Source organism: Tachypleus tridentatus, chromosome 12, assembly GCF_004210375.1.
Source record: "Tachypleus tridentatus isolate NWPU-2018 chromosome 12, ASM421037v1, whole genome shotgun sequence".
NCBI lineage: Eukaryota > Metazoa > Arthropoda > Merostomata > Xiphosura > Limulidae > Tachypleus > Tachypleus tridentatus.
The window spans coordinates 36,330,836-36,342,272 of NC_134836.1; the positions used below are offsets into that span (position 1 = coordinate 36,330,836).

The 11,437-nt window shown below is 36.2% G+C and overlaps 1 long non-coding RNA gene across 1 annotated transcript; it reads right to left on the reverse strand.

Annotated features, from left to right (window-relative positions):
* Positions 1–323: 323 nt before the first annotated feature.
* Positions 324–10,325, reverse strand: LOC143235842 (uncharacterized). Its single transcript, XR_013019388.1, has 3 exons — positions 10,186–10,325; positions 4,546–4,634; positions 324–3,194 (listed from the first exon to the last, which is right to left on the reverse strand). It is a non-coding gene; the product is annotated as an uncharacterized LOC143235842 (long non-coding RNA).
* Positions 10,326–11,437: the final 1,112 nt, after the last annotated feature.

Consider the following 11,437-nt stretch of genomic DNA (forward strand, 5'->3'; position numbering starts at 1 on the left):
GGCAAGAGTTGGAGAACATTCATTAAAATAACTTGAAAGTATACAGTGCGTAAATGAATAGTAAACATGAAAACATACCACTGTTAATTGTTGATACACAAAAACACGAACGATAAAGTTATTCTTTCTGCTGTTTACAAACTGTAAGGCACTAGTGGTGTTGCCACTAATAACACGCTTAACGATCGTGTAACCAAACTGCGTTTAATTTATATATATAAAATAAATATATATATAACAATAACAAACTCTTAACTATCACGCACACCAGTATATAATACAAGGTCACTGATACAAATATGACTTTTGACAACTCTTTAGCGCATATAGCCTTGGAGTAACTTTGCACAAAATTAAAAAAAACAACTCTTAAGGTCACGGAAGCTAAGTTTAACATGCCCACAAATATATATAGAAAAGAACAGTGTTCATAAATATTCTCTTACACTTGTTATGAAATGCTATCACAGGTTTGACAAAATGTGCAGTATTACCACATAATACTGATGTTAATACAGTAACACTACGAAACCTTAACACAATGTTATGTATACACAAAAGTGCCAATGAAATTGGTAGTAGCGAAACGTCCAATATTTAATTAAGGTAATTTGAAAAGACATATGAATGCATTAATGTTATATTGCAATATATACACGCAAACGTATCTAATCATATATATTTATATACTCTACTGAAAACAATGTTGCAATCTAAGGATTGTTTCTAAATTTCGTGAAAACTACACAAGTATTAACTAAGCCTTGCCGTCCCTAATTTTGAACTGCCAGGGCCTCAAACTGGGTACACACCACCTAGTGGTCAACAAGAATATTCAGGGAAGGGGGGAAATTTACCATATAAATTTATTGCCATTCCTACAGCGCACCTTGATGTATGGTGGATTTCTCAGCGGAAAGGGGTTTTCAGCTTTTTACAAGCTGAACACCCTAACCAATAAATCACGACCAGTCTAATAAACCCACGGGAGCCTAGCGCCAGGCAGACTAAGAAAACTCGGTTTTGTGAAGAGCGTGTGCTTCTTATAGTAACATCGGGCTACCTGCTGTGTTTACCGAAAGTAATCGAACCATAGACTTACCGCTGTTCCACAGTTCATTTCAAGAGCAGTGTTCACTAGTGCATAAATGAAATGATAAAAAATAGAACAAATTAATTTCTTTACTTTCTCTATCATTAACTAATACTATATTACCGCGTTAGTAACAATCATCTTAATACAAGGTACAACTGGCGAGGGACACCACTACTTTCAACTTGAGATTTAGACCTAAAATAAGTAATATATTGATAAAATATCACAATATCAGTGGTTTCTGGGGATTTTTTCTTTGCTGGGGAAGGAAGAGGAGGTAAGGTATTATTAAACACAATAATTTTTTTTTATATTTTGCCTTTAAGAAGTTTTTCTTAATTATCAAGAAAGCCGAAATTACCTTAGGCTTTTTTTCACAGCTTCGCAAGTGTTCTTTCAAACTACGATTAAACTCACCCCTAACTTTCATCTGATTGAAGCTACTTTAGGTTTAAGTTACGTAGTTTGACTATCCCGGCCATTTTTTTTTCGTATAAATGACAGTCACAAGAAAAATATTGGTGAGCCAGAGCTCACTAATGTAAGTCTCTTCCCAAGTCGGTGTACCCGCCCCTCCACAACGGATGAATTTATTTCACATAAATCACTAATTCAGTCGCAAGCTGTAGAGATGGATGATAAAGCATTTCATGAACCAGAAGTCAAACATTTTACGTTTGAAATATACAAGGCTACTAGTTGTCCCAGTCTATAGCTGGTACTGCATTGTTATCTATGTTCAAAAATAGTGTATAGGAGTCGGGGAAAATTACTGTATAATTAGTGTTATACAGTACTAAATAATTGGTACTAAAGAAAATATCAAGAAAAAAATGACACCAAATTAATTATTCTCTGTTTTGTAGTAATAGGTAGAAATTAAACTACGTTCTAAATGAAACAAGAGTATACTTACTTTTGCCATACGCAATATAATACAAAGGTTAAGATTTATAACTTACTTGAAATAAAATCGTATATTCTAAATTTCGTCATAGAAATTGAACACATTTTTTCTCCTCCACTTTGTTTATATACTACATAAAAATAGGAGGCTAACGTGGTGATGTATGAACGTTATAAAACGTGTCTCCGATCTCGTTTCAAATTTAAAATTGTAGAATAACGTATCATTCTGGAAAAACCTGTTTTAATGGGATGTATAGAGCACTGGACAACGAAGAGCAAAAGTAAGCCTGTACAAAACTGGTAATATCATGTCATCACGGTTAACACGCACCTTCGTTTTCTCTCTCCTGTAGAGATGAATGACATCTGGCTAATGCAGGTATTCCGTCATTCAGAGTTCTAGATTTAACCCTGTTCATTCTTCTTTTACTGGACTGCATTCTGGTGAAATTAGCTTTATGAGACAAGGATATATTTTTTTTAACTTTATCTCAAAATCTTACGTTTATCGAAGAACTGTTTTGCATTTTCACGCATTTTGAATTAAGTATAGTTCTCTGGGGCTGCTAAGGTTTGGAACGTTTTTGGAACTTACATCGTGAAGTTTAAAATTTTGGAGTGTCTTCAATATCTGAGCTTTTCTATTCTTGTATTGATATTGTTGGACATTGAAAACACTTCGGAACCCTACTCACTTCCTGATGTACCATGACTGCTTACACTGGAACTCGTCGGACTACACGATTCGGTTAAGTGTTGCTCCGTCCTGCAGAAGCTCGATGTTGTTATCTTCTGAAGAGACCAGCACGCTTAGCAGATAATGGAAAGTAGAAATGGTCAAGCTACCTCTAAGGAGCTTGCCTGATTTGAGTGGAAGGCTTTTGAAAAGTTTCTCTATATCTGTAAGTCTCCGAGGAACACCGTTATCGTTAGCATCATAACCTTTTGTTAAGGTGTTTAATCCACCAGGAATTTGAACACGACTGTAACTGACTAAACACGTTCTGTACTTGAGGAATACTTGTTACTGGTCCCAGATAGTGAAGCGACTTAGCGTTATTCAATCTGATGATACAACTTCCCAATGTCTAAGGAGACGCTGACAGAGGTCATTGTCCACTATTCTATTCGGAGGAGGCATTTTCCGACTTAACGAGCACACTCGGTTCAGGATCAGTTTCCAAGACAGCTAAAATATATCAGAACTATAAGTAGTTTACGTAATAGAATATAACATAAAAAGCATAATCAGTAGGCTTACATCTGTGAAATAAATTCATATAAACTACAGATATTTTATTGTCTCTCCACATTCCTCTTAATTTTCCATTTCAGTTTTCAAACTAGACGTGTGTAAAAACAAGCACATTGGATCTATTTTATTTCCGACAAGTCACTGCCAAAGAATACTTTTGTTCAATACCAGAATTTCAATTTGTAATGCAAAATGGATAAATTAAGAGGAATATTGGAAGAAGGAGAGGTGTCCACAGCTTAAGTGGTTTTCTTTTTAATCACATATCTGTTACCAGCTTTTGGTGTAGGCCCAGCATGGCTAGGTGGTTTAAGGCCCACGACCTGTAATTTCAGGGTTGCGGGTTCGAATCCCCATCACACCAAACAAGCTCGCCCTTTCAGCCTTGGGGGCGTTATAATGTAACGGCCAATCCCACTATTCATTGGTAAAAGAGTAGTCCAAGTGTTGTCGGTGATGATGACTAGCTGCCTTCAATCTGGTCTTACACTGTAAATTAGGGTCAGCTAGCGCAGACAGCCCTCGTGTAGCTTTGCGCGAAATTCAAAAACAAACAAGCTTTTGGTATTTAAACCATAGGTTTTAACAGTTTCCACACGAGACAACCTGGCATCGTGATGTGGATCGAAACACACGAGTCATTCCGGAAAGCTATGGGTTGTTTTGATTAGAAGAAAAAAGATACGTTTGGCGCTGTTTTCTAGGTCTAGGTCACTGAACCAAACCCGTGACCATGATAAAGAAGTTGTAATTAGCTTCTAAATGTAAAGTAAAACGATGTAGCAGCGAAACATGTTTAAAATAATCTAGATGTGGTTGTGAATGTTAAACCATTGTTTAAATGTAGCGATTAAGCTAAAGTGTGGATTCAGGTCGGTTGAGGGAAGAACTCATTTGAAGATATTCCAATCGATTCAACATACAAGATGAATCGGTAGTTCGTCAATTTATTACTGCATTGATAACGAAACATTAAGAAGAAACAAAACGGGAACAATAGTATCGTTGTCTTCAAAAACATGAATTGGAATCACATATAAGAAGTCATTAGTCCTAATACTGTGTGAAATTAACAGCACAATAATATCCCAAGTTGCAGCGTAAAGCTGAAGCAAATTCGTAATGCATTACAATATTAATTATTTCACACATAATTAACATTCATGTTACGTCTCATAATTACGTAGTCATGGTGATGTAACTACACAAATATTAATTCTAGAATATACTAATATTGACAAAACACTTAACAATAAAAACAATTATTCTATATACAGCAACAAACCTGTCATGTGTTGTCTTTTGAAAACCTTGTAAATAATGAATTGTTAACTCCAGGACGTCTGCTTTCTCCAACCTGGAACGCCTTACCAGCTGAAAAAAAAACAAAAAAACAAGGAGAGATGTTTACCATAATTTACATAGCGAGAACAGACGTCCGCAGTATGGCACTGTAGGCGACTAACAAGTAAGAATATTTGTATAAACGTGTGTCATGGCCGTCTGGTTCAGTAGTTAACAGTAATTTTTTAACATACAACTTTAATTTTTGAGCAAGCGAAAGTTTGTAAAATTATTGGCAACACATTTATCAATGAACAAAGAATTTAGGGAAAATGTAATAGAGAAATTAATTCACAGAACCACAATCAACTTTGTATGTAATACATAATAGAATCGTTATTAAAAACACTGGACTGCTTTACGAACGTTCACTAGAACTCACGTCTCTGTCCAAAGATTTTAATACAAGTTTTTCAATTCTTCTAAAAAGTGATTGATACGTTCCCCACTCCCCTTCTCTACGAGTTTTGCAGCCCATAAATATAACAAAAGACGTAATTCAAAACATTGAGAAGTTTTGTAGGCTTTCTTAATGCGGTACGTTGATGGGTAGAACAGAAGAGTAAAAACAAAATGGTAAAAAATAAAATAAATTGTTGGCTTCCTCTGAAGTTGGGCCCGGCATGGCCAAGCGTGTTAAGGCGTTCGACTCGTAATCCGAGGGTCGCGGGTTCGAATCCCGGTCGCACCAAACATGCTCGCCCTCCCAGCCGTTGGGAACGTTATAATTACACTGCTAAATTAGGGACGGCTAGCGCAAATAGCCCTCGAGTAGCTTTGCGCGAAATTCAAAAAACAAACATCCTCTGAAATTTGTTTTTAAACATTAAATTCCTTGTCGATTTGATACACGAACAACGAAACAGAATGAATGAAAATTTTATTGCTTACAGTCAATAAGACTAAGTATATTGATTCACATTAAGCTATACATGATGAAAATTTACTGGATTTTTATATGCATAGTTGATGATTTATTTCACTATCTTTAGTATAATATGATACGTAGGACTGGAAATTTACGAACAGATATAGAGACCTACAACCTGCCTTAACCACTCACATATTCAATTTCTGTTTTATGTGTTTCACACATTATTGGAACCAATGGCGCAACAACAACCAAATCCAGTCTTTTAACGAGTCTTTTTCTTCATATAGCAAAGTCATATCAGGTCATCTGCTGAGTCCACCGAGGGAATCGAACCCCTGGTTTTAGCGTTGTAAATCCGTAAACTTACCGTTGTCGGGGGTAATCCATCGGGGGGCTAATGTTTTAAAGAAACTAACACACGTTATCGAATTTTTCTCATTTTTTAAAACCATATAGCAGCACTGCACTCTGTACAATTCAATGCTGTTATAAGATACGACTTACAGATGTTAGCGTCCCAAAATAAAATAATTCTGCCCCCCCCCCAAAAAAAAAAAATAACAACAACAAAACGGTTTTTACGCCACCCATTACAACATGCATAAAACACGGTTTTCTATGTTGCGGGAAAACGAATTTCTGAGCAAAATTTAAGGATCCTATTATCATCCCCAAATAATAATTCTAGTTTAACTAATTACTTCTTTTAATGTGTTGCTGAAATGATTAATCCATAATAATATATGATATAGTCACGTGCTTACAGTCAAGCATATGAATTATGCGAATCGGACAAATATATTTACAGTTCCTGTATGATGAATTTATTTCACATTTTCATAATGTTGAATCTTCAAACTTATTACGATTATATTAACATTCTTTAAGTACAGTTGTGAAAGAGCGAATTATATTTTTATTTTGTTATAGTTTACCATTCCTTTTTGTTCTACTATGAACCTTTAGTTAGAGCACGTGGATTTGAACACGTATTTATTATGAATATGACACCAGCTCCTCTAGCGGTGACGTACAGTTATTAATGTTGTGAAAGACTATGCAGATTTATGGTAATAGGTAGTCACATGAGATGTCACATGAGTGGTCTAACGAATAAACACGAACCTTCTTTAAAAATGACAGTTATTTTATGAGCTATTGTTATAACTATTCCTTGATATCGTTAATTATTGATATATGGTATTATTTTAGAACAACGTTTTATGATGTGGCGATTGTGTTTTCTATTGCTGCTTTTTCTGAATTCTTTATTTAATGGAATTAATAGCTCTGAGGTTCTTTTTTATTACGCATATATACTCTTAAAAAAAAAGAAACGCAAAAGGGATATTTTTTTTTTTTAAAGAGAAATATATGTAAGAACGTTACAAGCTCAGAGTATGTGATGTTACATGCGTTAAGGCACTGATTGTCAGACCAAAATGACAATAACAGTTGTGCACTTTGAAAACGGAGGAAAACCTCGGATTTTTCGCCAAACTCATTCGTGTCCAATAAATTTGTTTGAGAGATCTGCATGTTCTGCAAGTGCAACATGTGCAAAATCTCTATAAAAGTGACGGGTTCTCGGTTTCCATAGCTCAGTGTTAAGCCACCGACACGCAATACAGTGATGCTAAGACTGACTGAAGCACAACGCAACAACGCCATTGGTCGCTTGGAAGCAGGCGAATCTCGATCAGATGTTGCCAGAGCTGTGAATGTCCACCAAAGCACCATCACAAGGCTATGGAATCGTCACCAACAACATGGATCAACTCGTGACCGTCCACGATCTGGCAGACCTCGTGTGACCACGCCCGCACAAGATCGCTACATCCGGTTACGTCACCTTCGGGATACGACCACCACTGCGACGTCTCCTGTCTCACCATACAAGGGCTGCATAAGATTTCCGATCAGACCGTACGCAACCGTCTACGAGATGCAGGAATCCGACCTCGACGTACAGTCAGAGGCCTCATCCTCACCCATCAACATCGTCATGCACGGCTGCTGTGGACTCGGGCACATCGAGTATGACCTCATTGACGATGGAGGCATGTTTGGTTCAGCGATGAATCACGTTTTATGCTTCGTAGGCAGGATGGAAGGACCCGTGTTTACATTCGCCGAGGTGAACGTTTTCCTGCAAACTGTGTGCAGGAAGTTGACAGATTTGGTGGTGGCAGCGTCATAATGTTGGCTGCCATCGCCTACAATGTCAGAACAGACCTTTTGCACATTCGAGGGAATCTTGCGGCTCAACGACACGTCGACGAGATTCTTAGGCCCCATGTGCAACCCATCATGGTGAACGTCAACGACGTTTTTCAACATGACTACGCCCGTCCTCGCACAGCCCGACTCACCACTGTCTTCTTAAGACACCACAACATCAACGTTCTTCCCTGGCCCTCCAGATCACCAGATTTAAACCCCATCGAACATCTTTGGGACGAGTTGGACCGACATCTGCGACGGCGACAACCTCAACCGCAGACTCTACCTTAGCTTGCAGCAGCTTTGCAGGCTGAGTGGACAGCCATTCCACAGGATGTGGTTCGTCATCTCATCGCTTCCATTGGCAGGAGATGCCAAGCAGTTATTGATGCTCACGGGGGGCATACTCGTTATTGACGTTGAGTGACGTTAAACTTCACCTAGTGAGCGTAGACTTCGCCTTTGCAGACTTTGGATGTTCAGCAGTGAATGTGCAAAGTTTCACACATGTCATACAGAACTACCCGGAATAAACTTGTTAACAATTTGTCTCAAATTTTGCCTTTTGCGTTTCTTTTTTAAAGAGTATACATACGTATGTATGTACATGTATAGTCCTGTCGAAATGTGTTTACTTGCATTTGTTTTTTTTTTTTTTGTTATAAATGATAAGCACAAACTTTGTTTTCAAGTTTTATTTCCAACATGTTATATTTTATTAAATTTTGTAGAATCCTGATTGTAACGGCGTTTCGTTTCGGTCTCTTACACAGTCCAAAGCCATAAGTGCTGATATGTTATCACTGTAAATATTTGTTTTAAGATAAATGCAAAAGGGGCACCCTACTAAATGCGTCTTCTACATGGATCAAACATCAACTGTGGAGCTTACTGCTGCGTCACTGAGGGTGCTAAAATATAAGAAGTTAACATAACTATAACACCATATTCTTTTCCTTTTTTTAACAGTTTGTGAATTCCCTTTGGATAGTGAAAGAAAATATATACGTCTTTAACATTCTCAATTCTGATTTACAATCCTAAAATCAGGCGTTCACGTCCCCTCGGTGAGCACGGCAGATAATCTCGTGTGGCTTTGCTATAAGAAAAACGCCACACACACAAGGTATTATTGAAAAACTTGACGTTTTAATGTCTTGCCGTAAAACGTTGTCTTGATAAAAACCGCAAACTAATATGAACAGGAAATATAAAAGCGAGATGGCGATGTTCCCGAGCCAGAAGGAATGATTTGGAGTGCTTGAGAGGTCCCCGTGATCGCAACGTTTGTTAATAATTAGGAATGGGAAAAAAATTGTATTTTGTGGTAATTCAAGAAGTTGAGAATACTGTTCATGCGTTACTTACTTAACTGGATATTTTTTTTTATTTAAATAAATTTTAGTTACTACAATATTTTGTGAATAACAAACCTAATATTCAAAATAATTAGGCAGATGTACGGTGTATAAAATTAGAACAACCAAGTTTCCGTTTAACGTCTGGCGAGAGGTAGGTAAAAGATCAGTAAAACAGGACAACATTTTACTTTTGAAACTTCGTATGTAGAAGTTAAAAAATGTATGTAATTGGAACTGTTAATGTAGGCAGGATAATTCACTCAAAAAGGTTTCCTTGCATTAAGTACAGGCGCTGTTCTCCCAGTCGCTTTAACTTTTAAAAATAAATATTAGCCCATACTATAGCTAAGCTATGTGGCTGAAAATATACTTTTGAACCTATAAGAAGAAACAAAAGCTAGCTCTTCAAATAGAAAAGTAAGGCCCATCAGAGTTCGATGTTAATTTCCGTTTTATCACAGAAGCAGTACAAATATAATAGATTTATAAACGTGAGTGTAAAATGACTTTTTTTTTTTTTCCTACGTGTGAAACTGGGGGTATCAACAGAAGCAAGAAACAAACCAGGCCACCCCAATATATAAACATCAGGATCGTACGCGTTATAAAACTGATTTAAAATGATAATTTTATCCTATCCGAAATGAAAGTAATTTTAATAAAAGCAAAACTAAAGAAGCTTTATTAATAAAATATTTAAACCAAAACTTAAGTTACTTATACATATAGATCATAATATAGTTACAACAGTATAGATGAAAATAATATAATTTACAATCACTTCTGTGTTGAAATTTACGAGGTGACTTGAGGAGTTAGGACTAACCTCAGTCACGTATCTTTATTACAATATTTCACTGTTCTTTTTTGCAATTACATATTTTTATTTCATAATTTAAATGTTAGTTAAAATTTAAATCATTAACACAAAACGTCTAATTTTAAAATAAACTGCATTGTGTAACCTTTTTTAATTATCCAGTAATGAGGTTGATAAAATTTCAAGTATTGTACGTTTTCTGGAAATTATATTTAAAACTACTTAAAAAAAACAACAAACTAAATACAGTTAATCTTTTTTTTTAAATATTATATAGAATTATGAAAAAACAGGTAATCTTACTTTCCAGTTTTCAAACAGAGATTGTCGGCAAACATTTTTCGTTCGACTTTACAAAAAATTCCAACCTCTCTTCAAGCATTCCCGTAACCAAGTGGGAAGTGCGGACCGTAGGATTTTCAGTTTCGCGTGTAGGAAGAACTTGAATACATCCAACACCCATGGGAACGTAAACTCTTAATAATATGCTACGACATTTAAGTAGGATCACCCAAGCATGAAACCATCCTGCCTGAGAAAAGCGTCTTTCCCATGTTCCCACACTCATTGTAGTCGGAGTTTTGACAGCCGAGAGCAAGGTCAAAACCGCTGCTATCGGGAAACTAGTGTAGTCATTAAGGTAGAAAATGTGTATTGTTGTCACTAGACTCTCACGGAATGATGTTGACTAAATTATATGTGCTGAGATAGAATTCGTGTACTTAAAAAAAAAAGACTGTGTTTTATATGAGGCGTGGTTTAAGAAATAAGGTAAAGTAATCGAGTTTTTTTGTTAAACTACAAAACGTTATGTACAATCAGAGAATTGAAGGCACTGGGCAAATCAAAAATATGCGAGCGTTTTTAACAACTATTCGAATCTAGTAATTTCTCATATATTTCATGATTTGGCAAATCCAACTCAACATATAAGTAAAATAAAAACAAATGAAGTAGGCCTAACACCGATAACATTGTCAATGAAAAACCAAAGATCAGTGTTTACAATACTGTGAAGGATTCTTCCCGGAAAATGTTTTGCTCATCATGGAAATAAATTTTCAGAATAAACAATTTGTTAGAATTTGTACGATGCTACTAAGAATCTGTTTATACCAGCCATCTCTAACTATGAAGTAATAAATTAGATGGTACAGCGGTAAGTCTATGGAGTTACAATGCTAAAATCAGGAGTTCGATTCTCGTCAGTGGACTCGGCAGATAACCTGCTGCGGCTTTGCTATAAGAAAAATACACACACAAAACCTTCTATCGTCAACTACAGGGTGTTCGGAAAGTCACTGTGCACTTTTGTCTGTTAATAAATATATAAGTGCACAGTGACTTTCCGAACACCCTGTATTATAAAATTTGTCAGTCAATTTTTATAACGCATCCTAGGTCCCAAAGCTCATGATAATAATAATAACATTATAATAACAGGACAAGAACCATGGAATGTCAGCTTTACATTTTCAAACACCGACAGAAGATTGACTTGTGGGTCGTACTCAATTCTTCGGGAGAGATATTATTATTGTTTTGCCACTGTCAG